This window comes from Pinus tabuliformis, chromosome J (assembly GCF_031772625.1).
Source record: "Pinus tabuliformis cultivar Carrire ecotype Pingquan chromosome J, CPIR1, whole genome shotgun sequence".
Lineage (NCBI taxonomy): Eukaryota > Viridiplantae > Streptophyta > Pinopsida > Pinales > Pinaceae > Pinus > Pinus tabuliformis.
Genome location: NC_142295.1, coordinates 278,768,780 through 278,793,969, shown reverse-complemented (window position 1 = coordinate 278,793,969; position 25,190 = coordinate 278,768,780).

Sequence of the window (25,190 nt, the reverse complement as noted above, 5' to 3'; positions counted from 1 at the left end):
ATAGCACTCAAATAAATATATTAGAATAAATTAACAAATAAATTAAGGTTACAATATCGAAATCGCATTGCAAGGAAATGTCACAGCCTTACAACGCAAATGAGGTTTGAAGAAGCCCTTTATTTTTCCTTTACAATGACAGGGTGTCTCCTCTGAGGTGGTGTCTTTGGCCTCACGTCCTCCCAATTTTTGCACAACTCCCAAACACTATTTTAATCCAACCAATATATATTTATACCAAACAATTTAAACAAGAGCATATACTAGGCCATATAAATAGGAGTGAATATTTATTAATTGGAGGATTTACATCAATTCAGGAGCATATATGGAAGAAAAAAACAAACTTATTTCAAGATATTGTGACCCACTACACCATGCAACCAATCAGAAATGATGAACACTAATTGACTAAAGAATAAACAGTCAACTAGATAATGTGAAGCATTTATTCTACCTATACCCAAACAAGGGTCGACCTTGGCCAGTAACGTGGTGCACCTGTTGTGTGAAGCCAGGTGGCAGTGAAAAGGAACAATGAGATGGGCCTCTTGGTGCTTTCTTGAGATCCGCCCACCCAAAGTAATCGACTGAAATGATCCTTGGGTCTTTGCCTGAATGAGTGCATTTTGGATAAGAGGACCGGCTATAATATGGCCCAACACTGCTACAAATGGTTGTGTGGCTTCATGATGACCCAATCCATTACAATATCCTCATGTCATTCCTATAAAACAATGATCCCTCAATCCTATGATGTACAAACTCCTCGTAGCCTTTAGACTTCCATGGATCTGCTTGCGACTTGCTATAGTTGGGATCAAAAATCACTGACAGTGCGACAAACTTATTGAATGAAGGCACCTTTCTTTTATCTCTTATAATCGGTGGATGAGCATGGCCTTAACAACAATGAAAATAATTAAATGGATGCTCAGGCCTTCCCTTTGGTACTTAACAATTGCTGGGTAGAATACCTTACACTGTCAATGGAAACTCCTCCCTATGATGAAGAGATGAGGTAACCTCAACGATGTTTACGGTCTTGTTGCATGGAGCCCTTGGTGTAGTTTATATCGATGTTGTCTTATCTCCATAATGATGTTCAGTAAGGCGAAAAAATAAAAACAAATGTAGCTAACATGCTCCCTTTAGTGCGTGAATACTTGACTTTGGTTGGTTTGTGGCTACAACCAAACCCTTCTGTAATGTGACAAATCCTTTGTTAGGTCCCTACAATACTAGTGTATTCCCTAACTGTTATTGTTGGGTCCATGCAGTCCCCATATTATTATTGTTGTACCCTATAGAAGCCCACTATTGTTATTTTTGTGCCCTCACATTATTATTGTATGTCGGCTCTGATTATATTGTGACCCCTTAGACTCCTATATATAAAAGGAGGTTTTTTCATTTGTATCATCCAAGAATTGATAATTTATGTGTAGTAAAGGAGTTTCTCCCTCAAAGAGGATATTTTTTAAGGCATTGATCTATATCTTCTTCTATTTTGTGAGCTAGTTGCATAAAATTTGGTATGAGAGCTTTGGATTTTAGGGTTTCGTTCCTTCAAATAGGTCATTGTGGAATTTGGGATATATATTTTTTCTACGAAGATTCAGAAGCTGAAATTAAAACTCAATTGAGTCGAAATATTAATGAACCTTTTGTTTCATTTTATATTTTGTCTCACTATATTTTTGGAGATATGAAGTAAGGAAGTTTGGGTTTTTGCGGGATCCCGAATTCCATCTAAAACAAGTGGCCTTGGGAAAATCATCATAATTTTCTCTTAGAGCATCAGATTTAAATTTCGTAAACACTGAAAGAAATAGGACAAAAGTTAGTTTATTGGGTATTATTTTTAGGGTTGATGGTCAAAATAGGGACACATGGCACTTCGTACAAGTTAACTCTACTAAAAAAGTCTATAATACGGTCATATTGGTAGATTGGGCATAACTCTTTCTTGAAGAATGTAATGTAGATCAGACTTGTGGGGTTGGAAATATGACTCATGCGAATACCATGCGACATAATTTCAACCCTTGGAGATCTAAAATGACTGAGATACAACATATTAAATATTGAGCTCCTACAAAGCAAGAAAAATGTGTGTATTTTTTAAACAATTTGCATAAGTTTTGTTTGAAAAATTAGTTTGAAGTGATTCAAAGGGAATAGGGAAGCATAAATATAATTAATTGATTACTTGAAGAAACAAAATGGAAACACCTAGTAAGAAACTTGAAATTTCTACTATGGCACATGAAGAAGAAGAAGAAATGCAACATGAAATATCAAAATTACGAGACCAAGTGCAACAAATTTCTTTCTCGCAAAGAGTAACCAAAAATGAAATGGATGCTAAGATGGATGGTTTGAATAATGTTTTAAAAGAAGACATGGAAGGTTTCAAATATGGCAGTAATCGTATAGAATAAAAACTAAAAGGTAACATTGAAGATTTGAATAAAGACATAGAAGGTTTGAAGGGAGGTTTGGCAAAGTTACTACAAAAAACACATCCTAATGGTGAAAAGGTAGTAGAGGAAACTCATGATGAGAACAAAAGAAATGTTAAACATTAAGTCATAGACTATAACATTGGATTGAAGACCCAATATATTCCAAAAATCGATATGAGGAAGTTTGATGGCAAGGATCCCATAACATGGATACTACATATGGAGCAATATTTTGACCTCCATAATGTGAAAAACGCACAAAATGTACACATTGAAACTTTATATTTAGAACCCAATCAGCTTTTTTGGTATTGATGCCTTTGCTCTTGTAAAAAAATTGTCACTTGGTCAATTTTTATGGAGGAAATGATAGCACATTATTAGGATACAAAGAGAAACACCTTCTTTAGCTACTTAATAAATCTCAAACAAAAGGGTTCAATAGTGGATCACATTGAGGACTTCCAAAAATTGATTATAAGCATAAAAGATATTCCAGAAGAGCATAAGATTGATTAATTCATAGGGACTCTAAAGGTTAACATCCAAGATGAGGTTCACCTTTGGGAACCTGATTCATTGGAGAAGGCATTTAAGCTGGCAAGAAAAATTATGGCAACAAGGAATCCTACCACTCACAACTATAGAAATGGAAGTGTGGTTTCTCCTAGCCTTCCACAACCTACAAGGATGACACCACAACAATTGAAAGAAAAAAGAGAAAAATGGATTTGTTACAGTTCTGATAGAAAATACACTAAAGGTCATAAGTGTGCTGAGAAGAAATTATTTTACATCAACTGTGAAGAGGAGGAAGGAAAGGAATGAGAAACGTCATAGGAAGAGGATATACACCAAGAACCAACCCCAGAGAAAGAAGAAATGAATCCGACCATATCTTGCAATGCATTGGCAGGAATTACCACTCCTCAAACTCTCAAGATAGAAGGACATATCAAGAATAAAATGATAATAGTGTTGATTGATTCATGTAGTACCCATAATTTTATTCAGTGTAAGATAGCCAAGGAATTAAATTGCTTCCTATATCCAGCACCAAAATGTCAAGTGATGGTTGCAAATGGAGGAACCATAAATTGACCTGGAAACTTCGATAATATCAAGTTGTCCTTGAAAGAATATGTATTGAATAGTCCAATGCTTTCAATTCTAATGGGTGGTATTGATGTTGTTCTAGGAGTCCAATGGTTACAATCTTTGGGAACGATAGGTTTTAAATTTCAAGAACATTTCTTGACTTTTTTTTGGGAAGGAAAGGAAATTAAATTAAGGGGTATCACAGATAAGGCATGAAATATAATCAACTCTAATGGCATGACGAAGCTTCTCAAGAAAGAAAAATGAGGCATAATTCGACAATTATGTTCACTAGAGGTTCAAACATTGAAATCATTTATTTCTCCAAACTTCCAGAAAGTCATGGAAAATCATTCCGATGTAATTGAGACTCCCAAAGAACTACCACCTATTCATGATCATGACATTTCTATTCATTTGATTCTAGGAAGTATTCCTCCAAACATCAAGAATTATAGACATCCCTATGCCCAAAAGAGTGAAATTGAACATATGTTTGCGGAAATGCTAGAGGCTGGTATAATTCAACGTAGTCAAAGTTATTTCTCTACTCCAGTAGTATTGGTGCACAAGAAGGATGGATCATGGCACATGTGTCCCGATTATAGCAAACTCAACAATCTCACTATTAAAGATAAATTTCCCGTTCTTGTCATTGATGAATTATTAGATGCATTACATGGAGTAATTTACTTCACCAAGTTGGATCTTCATTTAGGATATCATCAAATAAGAATGAAGAATGAAGATGTTTCGAAAACAACATTTAGAACTCATGAGGGTCATTATGAATTTTTGGTCATGCCTTTTGGCCTTACCAGTGCACCTTCTACACTTCAAGGTTTGATGAATTCCATTTTCAAACCCTTCCTTAGAAAATTTGTGTTTGTATTTTTTGATGATATATTAATATACAAAAAGTCTTGGAAGGATCATGTTCAACATGTTGACAGGTTGCTAAAGCTATTAAAGGAGAAACAATATAGGAAAAAACCTCCAAATGTTTCTTTGGAGTACAGGAAGTTGAATATCTGGGTCATATTGTATCTCATGAGTGTGTTAAGGTAGACCCTAACAATAATAAAGCCATTAAGGAATGGAAAATCCCCACATCCATAAAGCATATCCAAGGATTTATCGGGTTGACAGGGTATTACCACAAGTTTATTAAGAATTATGGGAGAATAAGAACACGTACAACAACTTTACTGAAGAAAGATGCATTTTCTTGGACTCTGGAAGCAATTAAAGCCTTAGAGCATCATAAAGAGGAAATTTTCCAAGAATCGGTCTTAGATACACTAGAGTTCACAAAAACCTTTATTATGGAATGTGATGCCTTAGGAAATGGAATTGTTGTTGTTTTAATGCAAGAAGGAAGAATAATTTCTTTTGAAAGTCGTCCAATCAAAGGAAAGTATTTACACAAATCTATTTATGAGAAGGAAATGTTGGTAATACTACATGCACTTAAGAAATAGTGACCTTACTAATGGGAAGGTACTTCAAGGTAAAAACAGGTCATGATAGTCTTCAATACTTTTTAGAACAAATATTATCTTGAGAACAGAAGAAAAAATGGGTCACAAAGATGTTGGGTTATCACTTTAAAATCATCTAGAAAAAGGGGAAGCAAAATGTTGTTTCATATGCACTCTCACGAAAGAATGAGGATGTGGAAGCATTTCTTTGTTCCATTTCTGTTATCCAACTAGACTGGATAACCAAAGCAAGGGATGAGTGGAAGAATAACGAAGAAGTGTGGACACTCATTCAAAAGTTTCATAATATCTTAATACATCTGACACGTTTATCTGGAATAATGATTCATTATGGTACAAAGATCACCTATACCTTTGTAAGAATTCCAAACTCAAACAAAATATTCTTCTGGAATTGCACAACTCTCCCTTATGAGGGCACTCAGGATTTTTAAAAACTTACCACAATGTTAAGAAGTAATTTTTTTGGGATGGCCTTAAATCTAATATTCAAAAGTTTGTGGTAGAATGTTTGGTTTTCCAACAAAATAAAATCGAGACAATTAAGACCCCACGTCTATTACAACCTTTATCCATTCTAATTCAATGTTAGGAGGAGGTTGCAATGGATTTCATCAGAGGTTTACCAAACTTTGAAGGAAAGAGTGTCATCACAGTAGTAGTTGATAGACATACCAAGTATGAACACTTTTGTGCATTATGTCATCCATTTAAAGCCACTGCAGTTGATACTGCATTTATGGAAACAATTCAAAAGCTACATGGAAACCCAAAGATTATTGTAAGTGAAAAATTTCCCATTTTCACTAGAAATTTTTTGAGGGAATTATTTTCTTGTCTGGGTACTCAATTAGCTCATAGCTCATCCTATAATGCTCAATCGGATCGGCAAACTGATATAGTGAACAAATGTTTAGAAGGATATCTTTGTTGCTTTGTATATGATAAATAAACACAATGGGTCAAGTGGTTACCTCCAGCTGAATAGTGGTATAACACTTCCTTTCATATGACAACAAAAATGATGCCATTTATGCAACTTTATGGATATCATCCACGATCCATCACAACATACTTAAGAGAAAATTCTAAGGTTCAAGGAGTGGAAGATCACATTGAGCATCAACAACAAGTTCTCCAACTCTTAAAGGATAACCTCACTTTGGTGCAGAATAGAATGAAACAACAAGGAGATCAACATCACAGCGAAAGAAGTTTTGATGTAGGCGACTACATATTTTTACAGATATAACCATACAAACAATTATACCTCAAGCAAGATAAGAAGGATACTAAATTATCAGCAAAGTATTATGGTCGTCACAAGGTGTTGCAAAATATTGGTACTATGGCATACAAATTGGAGCTTCCTAGATCTTCCCGAGTGCGCCCAATTTTCAATGTTTCATTCTTAATGAAGGTTATAGGTGACAAGATCTCAGTTCAAACAGTATTTCCAGAACTTGACGAGGAAGGAAAAATAACATTGGAACTTGAAGAAGTCACAGAAAAAATAACTCGACAACTACGAAATTGATCAATTTCAAAGTATCTCATCAAATGGAAGAACTTACCAATGGAAGACTCCACATAGGAGGATAAGAATTTTATACAGAAACATCCATAAATACTTGAGCATTGAGAAAAATACTTTTTTAAAGGAGAGGGGCATTTTAGGTCCCTACAATACTAGTGTATTCCCTTATTTTTATTGTTGTGCCAATGTAGTACCCATATTCTTATTGTTGTTCCCCATAGAAGCCCACTATATTTATTGTTGTGCCCTTACATTATTATTGTTATGTCACCTCTGATTATATTGTGAGCCCTTAAACTCCTCTATGTAGAAAGGAGGTTTTTTCATTTGTATCATCCAAGAATTTTTCATTGGTGTAATGTAAAGGAGATTTCCCCATCGAATAGGATATTTCTGAAGTCGTTGATCTATCTTTTCTTTTATTTTGTGAACTGGTTTCATAACATCCTTCTACACTATGAGAATGTATGCAAGGGTTATCAACCTTTTTCCACAATATGGCTTGGACAAATCCAAATTTGCAGATGATCAATCAGCCTAGCACGTTGAGCACTTCGACTAGATATTAGCCGAACATGATGTCAAGTCTAGTGCCTTCTTCCACGACTAATTTATGTTGTGAACTTGAATGCTCCGGATAGGATCCAATATCCAACACGTAGTTCCAATTCAACCATGGAAGTCTGCAAGGGGTAAAACTTAATACTCTTTGTGCCAGCAATTCCAAACTTTTTTGTAGATTCTACCCTCCTCTGTTCTAAGAACATAACCTTCTGTTGTAAACATCAAGCCACAGGAAGTAGATAGATATATATTATTTCACCGATTCAAATTCACAAGATTTATCGATGGGGTTTTATGATAAAAAAGATTTCTTGTTCTAAACCTTTCGTCCAATAGTTCGAAGATACTCTAGATAGGGTTGTACCGAAATTCTACTATCACTCTATGCCTAAAAAAGTATTAAAAAAAGACCCTGTACTCATGACTTGTGATCCAAATGGATCTAAAGGCACCCCACTTTCTATATGCTCAATTGTGCTGCGAACCAAATTTTCTGCTCATTGGATGTCTTTTGATATTCCTAGATGCAAGTCATAATACTTTGATGTGGGGTCCAAGACGGATATGTCCCATGTTGAATATAATTTTGACCAGGTGGAATTTCGACAGTTGTGAGGTCCTAGATCACTATGCCTAAATATCTTTTCTCGATGGCACTTTAAATGTAAGATCCTAGAAATCACTATGCAATCCGACTTGTAGAAGGGATTAAATACTTAGAAACCTTCTGTGACAAATTTGATCACCGGATTTGGAGAAGTGGGACAAATCTAAGAATTTTATCCTTTGAATTGAGCTCAATAATCGATAGAAAATTTTTCTAGAATGGTCAATTAGTGTGGCTATGGAGAACCACCAAAACTAATTTTCTTTAGTTGCAATTTAGAAACCCTCAGGCTAGTAGGAAAACCAGATCTCATACCACTGCAATATCTCAAACATAAAATTTTTTTAACAAAGCTTGTACACTCTAGGTGGTCTGGAAAAATTATTGCAGTAAAAACATCGAACACAAAAAAATTAAGAATGTAGCCCCTTATTTATGTAAATAACTTAAAAAAAAATTACATGCCGACAAAATACCTACAAAAGCCAGTTCCTGTGGAACATATGGCTGCTAATCAACAGAGAAATTAAAGATACTGAAGCACAATTGTGGATCCTGGATGGATCCACTAGAGAAATCTCACCCATGGGGTTTTCGTCCTTGGGATCAAAATGGAACTGGCCACTCCAATTTCTCAACAAAACACAATTAGATAGATAGATTCAGAATGAACACACTGCTAGGATCCTTTCCCTTTTTGTAGGCTTGATGAGCTCTCTAGAGACTTTATTTTATTGTTTTCCCTCAAAAAATAAAGGCAAATACCATGGGTCAATGCCATGAGAAAATAACATGGGAAGACTTTATCCACTTTGACCATATCCAAAAAAAGGGAATATTACATTTACCCAAGTCGTAAGGAAAGAGTTTCATCATGGTGGTAGTTGATACACTTACCAAGTATGCACACTTTTATGCATTATCTCATCCATTTAAAGCCAGTGCATTTGCTACTGCATTTATGGAAACAATTCAAAAGCGACATGGAAACCCAAATATTATTGTAAGTGACAAAGATCCCATTTTCACTGTAAATTTTTGGATGAATTATTTTCTTGCCTAGGTACTCAATTAGCTCATAGCTCATTTTATCATCCTCAATCTAATAGGAAAACTAAGATAGTAAACAAATGTTTGCAAGGATGTCTTCATTTATTTGTATCTGATATGAAAACACAAAGGGTCAAGTGGTTACCTCTGGCTGAATGGTGGTATAACACTTCATTACATACGAAAGCAAAAATTACCCCATTTATGGCACTTTATGGATATCATCCATCATCAGTCACATCATCTTTAAGAGAAAATTATAAGGTTCAAGCAGTGGAATATCACATCTAGCATCAAAAAAACATTATCCAACACTTAAAGGATAGCCTCACTTTGGTGCATAATCGAATGAAACAAGAGGAAGATCAGCATCGCAACGAAAGAATTTTTTATGTAGGAAACTTTATATTTTTATGGGTACAACCATACCAACATATGTCTCTCAATCAAGCTAATAAGGATAATAAATTATCACCAAAGTACTATGGTCCTTACAAGTTGTTGCAAAAGTTTGGTACTATGGCATACAAATTGGAGCTTACCACATCTTCCCGAGTGCACCCAGTTTTCCATGTTTCATGCATAAAAAAGGTTATAGGTGACAACCTGCAAGTTCAAACTATATTATGAGAACTTGATGAGGAATAAAAAATCATATTGGAACCTGAAAAGTCATGGAAAAAATAACTCTACAGCTACGAAATCAATCAATTTCAGAGTATCTCATCAAGTGGAAGAACTTGCCTGCTGAAGATTCCACATGGGACGATGAGAATTTTATATGGAGGAATCCGTAGCTAGTCAAGCAGTGAGGACCATAATTTTTTGAAGGAGAGGGACATGTTAGGTCCCTAAAATACTAGTGTATCCCCTTATTTTTATTGTAGTGTAGCTGCCTTATTGTTATTTTTGTTCCCATGTAGTTACCATATTGTTATTATTGTTCCCCATAGAAGACCTCTATTGTTATTTTTGTGCCCTTACATTTTATTGTTATGTAGGCTCTAATTATATTGTGACCCCTTAGACTTCTATATATAGAAAGGATGTTATTTTATTTCAATCATCCAAGAATTGTTAATTTATGTAATGTAAAGGAGGTTCCCCCCTTGAAGAGGATAAATTTTAATTCATTGATCTATATATTTGTGAGCTAGTTTCATAACACATTCTATCATGAGCGCCTTTGATTATGTCTACTTATATCCTTGCATGAAGTTTTTTTTTTATATATGGGCGATATATGCCATATGTGTCTCGGGCACAAATTTTTGTAAAACCAAACTTATATATATATCTATATATATATATATATATATATATATATATATATATATATATATATATTCAGTGCTTTTGGGTTTCTATTGTATTTTCAATATGATGTGATGTGAATTAAAAATTAATTACATTCATTGCAAATGTCTATCTAAAACATGATTAGGCTAGGGAATCTTTCAATGTATTTAGATTTCTAGAAATGTGTTCACATTGTATGAAATAGAAATGTATTTATAGACGGTGTGCACTTAAGAACATGCATAAGAGGGTGGGACTTCTAACTTAATAGATAAGGGAAAGTTGTAGCACTACGTGTTGTGAGTCAATTCTGACAACTAAACGATAGATACCATGTGCAATAGCATCAGAGAGTAGCTTGACCACTGCGCTATACTCAACGATATTGTTGGTGGAGCGACCAATAAAAACCCATTGCAGACTAAATAACTCTGCATTTGGAGCAAAGATAGCCCATGCTGTGGAAGATAGGTTTTAAGTAATACGATTAGCACCATCAGCATAACTGATGAAAGTTTCAAGAGATACTGTCATCTGCAAACCAAATGTAAAAGGGAATCAATAGAAACCATGTAAAACTCAGAAAAGACACACTGAAAACACACTCAACACACCTATAGATAGTATGTACATAGTGAAAACTACACTTGAGATCAAGCATAGTATTTTTTGAGGTACAACCCATTTCTAGGTTGTGCCAAGGGAACTCCATCAAGGTCTACTAACTAGTAGGGTCATTTTGTAAGGATGCCCTTGATAATGTATGGAACTAACCATATGGGTTGAAGCTTCCCTAAACATAATTTATCATACTCCTTGTCATATAACAAGACAAGGTATCCTTCCGATAATAAAAATGACTTGATACTCTTGTCACATTGTGCCTTCATGTGTGCTTTATGAGCTTCATTAGCTATAGAAGCATCACATCGGGTTTCATCTAAACAAGTTAGATGTAAAAGATGCGCCTCCTCTACGAAAGTGGCAAGAAGAAGTTTGATAACTAGTTTCAATGATAGAATTTCACATTAAATTGGCAGGATAGCTTCCAGACCATACACAAACTAAAAGTGTGTGAATCTGGTAGCCATCCTGACTAAGGTTTAGTATGATCACAAAGTGGTGTAAATGAGCAAATGTTAGTCTAGTCTATGGAACCATACTATGCATTGAACCATTGTCGTAAGAACTTTGTTGATGGCCTAAACCTGTCCATTAGCCTGAGGACAGTATGGAGTGGAACTTTTATGGGAAAGTCCCAACTTAGTAGTTAGTTCGGTCATGCTATGATTTTGGAGATGTTTTCTGTGATTTGTAACTATTGCTTGTGGAAAAAACAACCATATGATGATGTGGTTGAAAAAAAAATTATGCAGTCATTTCGACGGTGTTTTTAAATGTAGGAATCACCTTGGCCCACATAGTAAAGTAGTAAAAAACAACAATAATATAACCATGCCCCTGGAAGAGTGAGGGTTACATGTCATGAAATCGATACCCCATTTTAAAAAAGGAGCAATTGCAATAATGAGATGTAGTGGAGCAAGTGGATCATAGGTATTATGATCATATATCTAGCATGCATGACACTTATGGATAGTGAGGATGTAGTCTCGAAAGATGGTAGGCTAGAATTAACCAGCACATAAAAAATTTTGGGTGGTAGAATAACGAGACAAATTTCCACAACATGCCCTCGAGTGGCATTCATGTAATAAATTCTTAGCCTCCTCAAGGGTGAGGCACCTTCATAATATTGTATCAATACCATTATGGTGAAGGGTGTCACCGATAATGACTTAATTTTAGACATGGTAATGAATATGTCGCTGCTCCGAGCGAGAGGTATTAGACCTGAAAGTATGAGTCTAGAGATAAATCATGAAATATGAATACAATAGGCCAGATGATGAGATCAGAAACAACAACTCATCAGGAACAGAATCTTCATATGTAGGTTTTCAATCAAGAGAAGGGAGATTGCACATCAGTTCGGTGAAAACTAGGGATTTCTTCAAGTTTGATTTGACAAACTTCAAGTTGAATTCTTGTAATATGAAAATCCATTTAGAATACTTCCCCCCAGTAATTGGCGTAAAAAACAATATTTCATAGGGTTTCAATCCAAAACAACTATACTCTTCTAAAGAAAGATGTAATGGTAAAATCTTTGGACAGCTTAAATGACCACCAAAGCCAACTCCTATACATGGGAGTATCAAATCTCAATATTGTTAAAATTCTGACTGAGATAGTAAATGGGATGTTTAGTACCTGAATCATATCCTTAGACCATTACCATTGCTATAGTAGAAATGGTAGTAGTAAGATACATGAATTAATCGTGTTGATTGATCAAGTGATCAATATTTAGCTCAAAAATCAAAGTTCTCAAAATCGCTCAAAACCTAAACAATTGCGTCCGTCTCACTTGTTTCACTCCAAACGGATCTCATATGAGGAAGCTATCATGTTCTGTCTGATTTTCAAAATAGAATATTTTTTGCAAAAAAACGTACAGTCACTACACAGTTAGCAATCCGTACTACTAACGTGGTAGGTGACTGGGCAAGTCAAAGTTGGTCAAGGGCCAGTAATTTTTCACCAAGTGAGATATTGTGGTTGGTGGCGGGTTGATGATTTGGCTTCATTTTATTGGTCAAAAGACGAAGAAATGAGGAGGGGACAAGTGGCAAGCCCGGATGCCACAACGTGTCCCTCCGAAATGGTCGTACTCATTGGCGAGCTTCAATAAAATTTATGGGGAAGTCATTGGAGTTTAACCCGTGACCTCGTCTGAACAAACTCCAAGTCTTACCACTACACCCGTGCTTTAATTCTTAACATGTAATGGTTATAAATCATATATATTATGTTAACGGTTTGCAGTTGGGGGGCTGAGGGAGCCAACCTACGGGCCAACCCCCTCCAATGTGAACAACATACCAATCAGTGGCTAACGTTTACTGTTAACCAAAAACCATTATATTAACCATGAAATTTATTGCTCGACATGTCACCACTATAACATTTAATGCAAGCCATAACTCTGCGATTATTGTCCTAACCACCACTTAACATTAATTAATCTCCTCTTATCACTAATTAATATGCAGCTAAGATGGAAAAATTTTGGCCATCCCTCAAATTTTGGCACTAACTCCAATTTTAGCAGAGCTAACTAGAGTTCCTCCAGTTTTAGTGGAGAATTCCTAGGAGAAATTGATTTTTCCATTACTTTTGCAAAAGTCGACTAGATTGGGATTAATAAAAGGCATTCCTAGATGATTTTGATGTTTTGAGCACATTGAAGCAAGTTTTAGGAGCATTAGAGTATTGTAAACAACACCTTTTCCATTTTGAGCTAATACAGAGGCCCAAGCTATGGAAGTTGGACCAAGTAGATGTAGCCCAGGAGGGGTGAGCTCCTTCATCAAAACATTGTGTTAATTGTTCATTTTTATGGTTTGTTGTACATTTGTTTGTTGTTGTTCAACACTTTAATTCCATGCTATTTTTCTCATGAATTTGACATAAATTTACCCATTCATTCACAAACACCATAAAGGAAACCTATGCACATGAAGCAAATAATAAGCAACTGTTTTAAATTCTGAAGTTGAAATTACCACATCAAAACTAACATCCAACAACATATCACTGATAGTCAGGGGGGTATAGAAGATATGCCCGAACCAACACATCTTTCACGACATCAAATTCTTTCTAAGATGGATCATCCCAATGGAAGGGAAAACCTTTTTTTTCAGTAAGAGAGTAAATCCTTTGGTCAATTCAACGTAATTAGGTATTACTCTTCATAGGAATCTAGCTTTCCGTTGAATTCGTTAAAGTTGAACTAGTGAAGAAGGTACAAGAAAATCAACAATTGTCTATACTTTTAATCGATCGATACAAATTCCTTGTTTCCATATAATGAAACCCATGAATCAACTAGAACTGACACAAAAAACACATTTTTGTGTGTTAAGGTGAATATTATAATGTCTACAACAAAGGAAAATAGCTTGAAGATGAATCTGGTGATCAAAATGATGTTTTGAGTGAGTAGGGAGGTCATACAAATATGGTCGAATGATGTGTTTGATATCATGAAAAGCATAATCCATGGCACGTCGAAATAGTCATGAACATTCTTCAAACCGACCGCGAGTTTCCTATAGGTGAAAGCTCCCTAGCGACAAATACAGGCAGTATTAGGTTGGTCTGCCAGGAGAATTTTGATTTGATTATAGCCCGGAAATCCATACTTGAATGAATAAATTTCTTATCCAATGCAGTCGTCAACAATCTGGTTGATAAACGAGGTGGGATAATTATCCTTCAGACATGCATGACGATAATCGACGCACACTCAAATGGTGCCATATTTCTTCATGATAGTAACAACATTCGACACCTAATCAGTTAAAGGAACATGGTATATGAAACCATCTCGAAAAATATTTTCAAATTCACCTTTAATAACAGAAGCCTTCTTGGGGTGGACCAGAGAAAGGTGCTGCCAGACTGGTTTGGCATTAGGAACACCTTAATTTTATGTAAAACTATATTTGGGTCGATACCTGGCATCTCCTCGTAGGTCGAAGCAAAGACATATCAGAACTCACAAAAAAGGGCTTGATAAGTGCTCAAGATGCTCCAATGTGCATATTTTCGACAACACCTAGATTGATGGAAATGTCAAGAGGTATCATGTCTTCTATATTCGAAAGATTATTTTCCAAATCGATCTTGTGAATAGACACATAATTCATAAAAGGATGAACATAATTGTGTGAGGATACATCATTGAGACTATCCTCAATGGAATGAGGTAAGGAGGAACGATGGTGATGTTCATCCCACGACACATCATCTAACATCATGATTTCCATGATGATTTCGCCTGTATGGAGTAGATGCGAGAGAGGATCAAAATAAGTACCATAGTCCATCGATATGTGTAGCCAATTAAGAAAATCAGAAGAGGAAACCACACAAGTTGAATAAATAGATTCAAAATCTAGCACAATGGGGCTTAGCGGTATTCAATGGCTAATAATTTTGATGTCCTTTTTGTCTGGTATAATCCATGGATCAACCAGGATAATAGAAGATGATATGATGTTTATATAGGCTACAGAAGATCATTTGTCGAGAAGGAGAGGAGGATGGAGCGAAAAAGTCCCCATAAGTGAAGAATCATTCAACAATCCAACTCTAACTGTTAGGATATTCCGACACATAGGATATAGTTAAGTTCAACTTGGTCTAGTATAGAGTTAGGTTAGAGTTAGGTAAAGTGTGTTTCTTTACCGTTGTACATTTTGTAACTTACAATCCGACGGTCACGATATGTAGTGATCCGACGGTTCACTCTCACCTCGGTATTACCGACACTTGATCCGTGGCTTGACACCCGATTGGTCCATGAGTTCTATTTAAAGCGCATGGAGGGTCATTGTTCGGGTAATCCGTGCATGAGAGAAGCTTATGTAAATTTTCATTCTTTGATTAATAAATTGTCTGTACCCACGTTGGGACAGGCCGTGGACTGTTTCCCTCCTTGCACTCTGAGGGTTTTAACCACGTCAAAAATACTGGTGTATTGATTTGAGATCTGGTTGTGAGCGGTGTCCTTTTGGTATTCTTCTGTGGAACTTACCCTGTAAATTCCTACATGGTATCGGAGCTATTTGAGGGCCGCGTCCGTTGGTGATCCAAATCTGAAGCCGGTAGAACTGCATGCGGCTGTCGTTTCCTAGATCTGCTGTTTCTGACTGCTTTCGGGCCGAGAGGACTGCTCTGTTGCATTCGGAGCATCTGTTTCAGTGAGGAACCCCTTTCGTTTCACGCGAAAAGGTTTCCGGTAGCCCTAGCTGCGTCATTTTTCAGATCGGGAGGTATACAGTGTTTTTTTTGCAGTTTACTGTCATTTTCTCTCTGCTTATTTCGGTTTCGGTTTATTTAGCCTTTTTTTTCCCGGATCTATACCTTTCATTTCTGCGTATGCTCTTTGCCCTGCGACTCTGTGCGATCTGGGCAAATCAGAAACAGAAAGAAAGGATTTTTCTCATGCGTATGCTCTTTTCCCTGCACCTTAGTGTGATCTCGGAAAATCAGAAACATTGAGGAAAATACTTCAACTTCAACTTCCGAAACGGCATTTTCTGCATGTCATCGTCAATCATCTCAGTCTAGTTATGCATTAAATGTATCTTCTTCTTCTTCTCATTCTCATGAGTGGCTCATTGATTCTGGAGCCTCTTGTCACATGGCCAAAAACCAAGCCATGTTTTCTTCTTTAAATGATTGTAACACCAAAAATATATATGTTGGTGATGATAGATCTCTTAATGTTGTAGGGACTGGAACTGTTCATCTAGACAATGGTCAGTTCAATGATGTATTATGTGTTCCAAACTTATCCTGCAACCTTCTATCTGTCTATCAGATAACTCATTCAGGTGAAGGTAAAATCGTTGAATTTTCACCTCATGATGTTGTAATCAAGGATCTAAAAGATCCTAAACAGATTCTAGCTACTGGTCTTGCTGATGATTCCAAAAGGTTGTATAAGTTTCACAACTTTGGGTCATCCCATCTTCCCTCAGTATTTGTTGCCCATAATGATGAAGTGAGCAAACTTTGGCATGAGCGGTATGGTCACTTAAACTATCGCTCCCTTCAGCATCTCTGTAAAGAAAACATGGTGACAGGTCTTCCTATGGTATCTTGCAAAGATGGTGTTTGTTCCGGATGTGTACTCGGAAAACATCATCGGGACAGTTTTGACAAACGTGCCTCTTGGCACGCCTCAGCCCCTTTACAGCTTGTGCACAGTGATTTATGTGGTCCTCTTCCTGTTGCTTCATTCTCTGGCTGCAAGTACTTCTTAACTTTCATTGATGATTTCTCTAGACGCACTTGGGTATACTTCTTAAAACTCAAGAGCGAAGTATTTACCACCTTTTTGGCCTTCAAAGCATTCGTTGAAAAACAATCTGGACATCAAATTCTTAAGCTAAGAACTGATAATGGTGGAGAATATGTTAAAAATGCATTCATCACCTTTTGCACCGAAAATGGCATTCAAATGCAACATACTGTTCCATACACTCCACAACAAAATGGTGTAGCTGAAAGGAAAAATCGCACTTTAAAGGAAATGGCTAATTGTATGCTGCAATCTAAAGGACTCAGTCTTAGTTTTTGGGCCGAAGCAATTAATTGTGCAAATTATATAATCAATCGCACTCCTACTAAGGTTCTAGAGAATATCACTCCAGAAGAAGCTTGGAGTTCCATTAAACCAGATGTAAGTCACTTTCGTGTGTTTGGAAGTGAAGCATGGGCCCATATTCCAGATGAAAAGCATAAAGCCTTAGAACCTAAGAGTGAGAAATGTACTTTTGTTGGATATTCTGAAGATGTAAAAGGCTATAGGCTTATTCCATTTAAGTCCAAAAATGTTATCATTAGAAGAGATGTAAAATTTGATGAAAATAAATCGGCCTGCGAGCCTAGTCCGGCGGATGTGCCACCTCTTCCCATCTCTTCTATCTTTGAGAACATTTCTTCTTCTGATGATGAAAGCGAGGATGATAATCCTTCCCCACCTTCTCAGGATCCTCAACTTCCAAGATGGGTCCGTGCTACTCGGGATGCAGCAGGTGATCTTGCCGGTGATCCTACAGATCAGCGACGTACACGTTCTCAGTTTGAAAGAGCCTCTTCTTTACTGGCTCAAGCTCCAGTGAATCATGATCCTGACACTTTTGCAGAAGCTTCAGGCCATCCACATTGGGAAACAGCTATGAATGAAGAATATCATTCATTGATGACAAATGATACATGGGATCTTGTTCCTCTACCAAAGGGACGCAAACTTGTTAGATGCAAATGGGTTTACAGAACCAAGTATGGACCAGATGGGAAAGTTAACAAACATAAAGCTCGTCTAGTTGCTAAGGGCTTTTCACAGGTTGAAGGCATTGACTACACTGAAACCTTCTCTCCAGTTGCCAAAATGAACTCTATCCGCCTTGTTCTTTCCCTTGCTGCCTCTTTAAAATGGGAAGTACATCAAATGGATGTTAAATCTGCCTTCTTGCATGGGGACTTGCAGGAAGAAATCTATATGGAACAACCCATTGGCTTCATACAAACAGACTCCAGCCTCGTTTGTCGCCTTAAGAAATCCCTTTATGGCCTCAAGCAAGCTCCTCGAGCTTGGTATGCCAAAATGGATAGCTTTCTTTTAGAATCTGGCTTTTCTAGGTGTCATTCTGACAATACTGTCTACACCAAGAAAGTGGGCAACTCTCTCATCATCCTTGTTCTTTATGTTGATGATCTTATTCTTACTGGTAGTGATCCCAACCTTATAAACCATGTGAAGTCCAGCCTTAAAAAGAAATTTGAAATGACAGACTTAGGACACTTACACTATTTTCTCGGTCTTCAAGTCTTGCAATCCCAAGAGGGTATTTTCCTTTCCCAGTCCAAGTATGCTTGTGATATTCTTCGTCATTTTCACATGGAAGACTGTAAGCCAGCCCCTTCTCCCTTTCAGTCTGGAGTCAAACTTTCAGTCTCTTGTACTTCTCCTGAAGTTGATGCTACCTTATACCGTCAACTTGTCGGAAAACTCTTGTATTTAACCCATACTCGTCCTGATCTTTCCTTTGTTGTTGGCCTTGTTGCTCGTTTTATGCAAAACCCCCGTGAAAGTCATTGGAAAGCAGCTAAAAGAATACTTCGTTATGTTCGAGGTACAATACAGTTTGGGATTCATTACAGTGCCAAAGCAGCTCCTCTGTTAGTTGGTTTCACTGATTCTGATTGGGCTGGTGACCTTGATGATCGGAAGTCTACTGCCGGTTATGTCTTCACTCTTGGTTCAGGACCTATTACATGGGCTTGTAAGAAACAGGCTGCCATTTCTCTTTCGTCAGCAGAAGCAGAGTATCGTGGTGCCGTGGAAGCTAGTAAGGAAGCCTTGTGGCTTCGTCAGATCCTATCAGAGTTTGGCTTTGAGCAGCAGCATCCAACCACACTTTGGTGTGATAATCAAAGTGCCATTCAGCTATGCAAAGATCCAGTCCAGCATCAGCGCAGCAAACACATTGAACTACACATGCACTTCATCAGAAAGCTCATTCTTGACCATGTTCTTGAAGTGCAATATTGTCCAACGGATGATCAGGTTGCAGACATCTTCACAAAGGCTCTCACAGAGGCGAAGTTCACTAAACTTCGATATATGCTTGGAGTTCAGGAAGTTGTCACTAAGGGGGGATAGGCTCTAGTGCCTCCTTCCTTCTCCTATTGTGTCATATTTGTAAATCCTTCAATCCTATCCCAAGTTGTTCTTAAGGGGGGATGTTAGGATATTCCGACACATAGGATATAGTTAAGTTCAACTTGGTCTAGTATAGAGTTAGGTTAGAGTTAGGTAAAGTGTGTTTCTTTACCGTTGTACATTTTGTAACTTACAATCCGACGGTCACGATATGTAGTGATCCGACGGTTCACTCTCACCTCGGTATTACCGACACTTGATCCGTGGCTTGACACCCGATTGGTCCATGAGTTCTATTTAAAGCGCATGGAGGGTCATTGTTCGGGTAATCCGTGCATGAGAGAAGCTTATGTAAATTTTCATTCTTTGATTAATAAATTGTCTGTACCCACGTTGGGACAGGCCGTGGACTGTTTCCCTCCTTGCACTCTGAGGGTTTTAACCACGTCAAAAATACTGGTGTATTGATTTGAGATCTGGTTGTGAGCGGTGTCCTTTTGGTATTCTTCTGTGGAACTTACCCTGTAAATTCCTACACTAACATGTTGACATGATTGTAGGGTTCCCCAACAAGAGGGAAACTTCCAGTAACATGTGAATCAAAGGTGAAAATAGTGAGATGGTCTATGGCTACAATTCGGCCTTTATGAGGAAAGGATATGATACATAGGTAAGTTGAAATGACAAAAACGATTGCATAAACCCACGTACATCCTAAAAGAAGATTGTAATCGAGAGGTCCGTCAATAAATTTGACTTCTATGGACACAACTTTTCCCCTAATTCAAATTGCAAGGAGTTAAAAATCCCACAAGGTTTGTATGTTCTCCCATAAAAGGCTTTCAATGTAGTAGGTGACTGACTCAGTTAAGGAGAACCAATCATATTGCAGCAAGACATGGACATAATGCAAGTCGACACTCCCTCATCCAAGATAAAATGATGAATATTCTTACCACAGACAACTTGGATTATAAAAGATAACTGAGTATAGTTGTCATGAGGGAAAATGAAAGGGTTGGAATTTGATGGATACACACATCTGATAGCTGAAATTAAAGGTCTCTTTTGGGCAGGGCAATTATGCAACACCTCAAGAGTCGACATAGCCGATGGAGACTAAACCAAGCCTTCAACTATGTTATAATTATGATCGTCTCTTGTGCGAGGGTTGAAACTTGACCTATGAATAACACCCTTTGGAGGTTTAATAATCAATTCGGTAGGAATAAATGATGGAGTGGGATTTAATGAGGATGGTGTCGAACTAGAAGGTACATTCATATTACCATAATCCTTCTTCTATGTAGCTACCAAATCATCAGATTTCGGCTTCGAAGACGAAAGAATCAAATCCGTGTTAGAGGAAGATGGGTCTCGAGCAACCATATTAGTCTCTTTATTGGGAAATGAGACGGTCAACACTGCAAGAGAAGTGGAAGACTTAAGAAATTGGCTCACTTTAGAATGGTGATGAAAATCACATGTAAAGTGCTCCTTTTTGCAAATCAAGTAAGGATATCAAGGATTTTGTTTCTCATCAGAACATTGATTTTTTAATTTATCCTATAGAGAGGGATCTTCCTTTTTCTTGACTTTCCTTCCTTCTTGCTTCCAGGTTTTTGTGGATACTTTCCTTTATCATATGAAATGAAATTTATCTCAAAAGAAGCCGCAAGATGGTGGGATTGAGGGTTTGGAGTAGATGGTCTACTTGCCGTCTGCATGCAGGTAGAACCAATAATGCCATCAACAACATGAGATTCTTTACTAATAATACGAGGAGGAAGATTATTTGGTATCTTATCGTAGAGTGTGTTGGATTGGGTACAAACAAAATCCAAATATTGCGCACAAGAAATCACTTGCTCTTCAGTCACGACTCCACCTTTGTCTACATCTTCTGTTATAGGTGCGAATAGATATTTGGTGAACCATTATGTGAGAAATTTATTTGGAACATAAGTGTTTATCAACTGGCGACGACTCCTCCACTCATGAAAGTGATCGAAATGTGCGTGGAATCTGATTTTTTGAAGTTGGTTAACAATTTCGTATCTGATGGGAAACTAGAAACGCATGAGGAAGGTTGTGGGTAAGGTACTGAAATCATGGAATGAATATTTGGGTAAATCAATATAAAATTTAGCAATGGTACCCATAAGTGTTCTTTGGAAAAGACGAAGTCGAATAGAATCATCATTAAGGGAGTTTGATGAAAAATGGAGATGGTATGTAATGGCAGGCGTCGATGGCTCTTCTCCTAGATTCCCATTAAATTTAGGGATATCGGAAGGAAATTTAGTAGGAATAATTGGCCACCAAGGTGAATGAGTGATGGGGTCATTGGTGAGCCAAGTGAAATATGGCAGGTCGAAAGTGACCACAAAAGGAAACGTCGATTAAATTCTGGTAAAGGATGACCTAGATATGAAGGAATAAGGGAAATAGGCACTTGCATTCATGAATAAGGAGGGTTTTGGTAATAAGGAACTTGGTTTTTGGAATAAGGAGGATTCTGAAGCCAGAATACAAGTGATCTTATTGATTAGCCCCAGGATAGCCATGAATTTTCTGGCCTTGAAAAGACACATGAGGGGTACCTTGATAAGGTCTATATTGTTTCTCGATGGGGATTTTCATTGTCCCATGATAAAGAGGGTTCAGATGATGTTGTTCCATGTTGTACATAGTTTGTCCTACTGGAATTTGAGGAATACCTTATGCAAGCAATTGATATTGTAAAGGCACTTTTAAAGGTTGAGTAAGTGGATCTTAAGAGGTTCTAGATACTAAAGGAATGGGTTGAGATGCGATCGTAACCTATACAGGTTGAGTTACATGAATTTGAAAATTTTGAGGTACAGATTGAGGAATAGGAACTTGAGATGATGACACAGGCTGGAAAATAAACAATGAACCCAACATTGAACCAGGTTGAATGGGCAAAGTAGGCTTCCAAACACTAGCATCCATCCCAGGATAAGAAGTACTATAATAAAGTTGGTTACCAATTTTAGGTATACCAACAACATGTTCCCCCCAACCAAACAAGGGATGATTGAGGAAATTTCCCCCCTTGCGTAGGGTACCCAACATAAGGATAATTAGGTTGTTGAAGAAGACCTTGCCTACTAACATAATGGCCAGCATGTTGTTCAACTGTTAATGTAGGAGGAGGAGAAGGAACAGGTTGTGCAACACTCATAATAGCAACTCTAGATGGAATTCTCGAAGTGGATGACGTGGGGGATGTCCATAAATTGGAAGATGCACCAGAGAAGGTACCAGATAAGGACTGATAACCTATCGGGATGGACAGGTCACTAGAGAGATATGCCTCTGGTGATTTCAAAAGCATAGATGTGGAAGCAATATTTGAATTCTCAGCCATAGTGGTAGATGGAGGCTGGGAAGCCAAGTCAGTTCTAGTCATGGTCAATAATCCCAATGTGGATTGACACGTGAAATTCATGGGTAAGTCAAAAGAACCAAGTAAATGAGTTTGTTCAGGAGGTGGAGGAGGAAGAAGAGGATGGGTTGGATAAAGAAAAATCCCTTCAAATGAGAAGAAGGACAAGGCTCTTACTGTGGGATATCCTTGATAGTGACAAGTCCAGGTGGAATAAGTTCACCATTGGGGCAGAGATATATAGTAAGCTGATCTACCTAAGACAACATTAGAGAGGATGAAATACCTGAAGCAACAGGTAAAGATGACTGAGGCTCCTCAAGTTTAATGACCCTAGGAAATAAAGTTTTTGGCTCAGGAAGGTTAGATTGTATAACCTAAGGGAACAAAGTCTCGGGTAATTGAGTATCGGTTGTGTTAGTTTCACCGACAAAAGTAGATGTATCTTGGGTTTGGTACTCAATGGGGCAGATGATTCTAGTTGATTAAATTTAGGAAGAGGACAAACATTAGTTCCGAAGTTTCCCAATTCAGTAGTTTGCATTCTTCTATGCTTCTGAAGATGGCCAGGAGTCACCTCTAGTGGAAGAGGAGGCTTACTTTTCATTCTACGTGAACGACGGAGTGGGGAATCTTGTTTTTCCACATTGGATAGTAAATTTTATTAAAACAAAAAGAAATAAATCAAAAAGTGGGTAATCTAGGCATAAAGGGTTACCAAGAAATTGTGAACTACAATATACACCTTGGGGAACCAAGGACTTAATGTATGACAACCAATTTTTGCGAATGTGGCATTCGGTGTATCATGTTTTACAAGGTGGAAGACTCAGTTACCTATGGATGGATAAAAACCTACTGGGGACTCCCAAAATATACACGACGATATGTGGGAGTGCGTTTCATAGTAGTGTTGTCTAACGCATAGCCGTTTGATGAGAGCATTCACATATACTTTACGTGCATGGAGTGCCACCAATATACCTAAAGGTCCGTGGGGTACGATCATATACACTCACATATGTGGAATGCTATTTCACCCTCGAGATGAAACGTTGGAAAACAACGAAAAATCCTATGTTTAGCGATGTTAGAACATAATTTTAACCTAGGCATCTATGTATTTGTGTTAATGTTAGAAATTCTCCTTAGGTTGATTCAGCAAATTTTAAGTTGACCTTGAATTAAGTTTTAGTTTTATGGTTCACCATGAATTCACCTAAATTCCCTAAAATTCAAATCTAGCATGAGGAAATGGAATCTTTCTCTTCAATGAGAATATAGCTAAGGAAGGGAAGAGACAAACAATATGCAACATAGAAAATGCAGAAACCAAGATGCTTAATGCAATTCACTTTTCATTCAACTGTTCCTAAATTAATATAGATGCAAAACCCTAAATTCCAATGCAAGATTTTTTCTTTTCACCACACTTAATTGTATAATTTCTCACTATAGATCACCTGATAATGCAATATACTAAAGCAAAATACTTGATCTACTTCTACAAACAAACTTGTAGAAGCTTAATCAATTTTGAGCAAGATCAAATAGAACACATATAATAGAGAATGAGAAATAAGTCACACATGAACATAGAAGAATACTCTAGGGAAAGCCTCAGTTAAAAACCCCACTATCTATATTATCATACAAGTGGAAATAGCTCTGTATTAATAAAATCTTTAGCTAACAAGCTATCCAGCTCTCAGTACAATCCCCTAATGCTACTCATAGACATAATAAACACAACATATGCCTTCCTTTAGTTCTCCAAGCCTCCTATTTCCTTGCGCAGTTTCTCCTGGGCCCTCTGGCTACCACTTGTGTGAATTCACATCTCACACAACTCACCAAACTTAGAAATAATTGTGCAACCCTCAAGGAATGAATTCCTTCTACATGCAAGAGATATCTTGAATGGAATATTCCTACAATTGATAGTACACTATCCCATACTCTGATCTCAACTGGGTCTCTCAATGAACTGACATGCATGAGTTATTTACGAGAGAATATTTAGTTATCTGAAGTACACTAGTTACATGATTGCGTGCATTAACTAACTGAACTCACAATCAGTTCCACAAATTATTGGAACTAATATAACTGGACTTCACTCAGTTAACTAAGCTAACTAATTACAACTCAAAGTACAACTCACCCTGATCTCCTTAATTAAGGGATAACTTCCTCAATCAAAGGGATAACTGTTGCATGTCTTCACATAGACTTCATGTTTGATTTTCTCCAAATAATTAACTCAAGATGAATTAATTAATTATTTTTGAAACAACTTCTCAGATCAAATTCTAATTTTAATTCTCAATTTTAGTTCAAGGACTC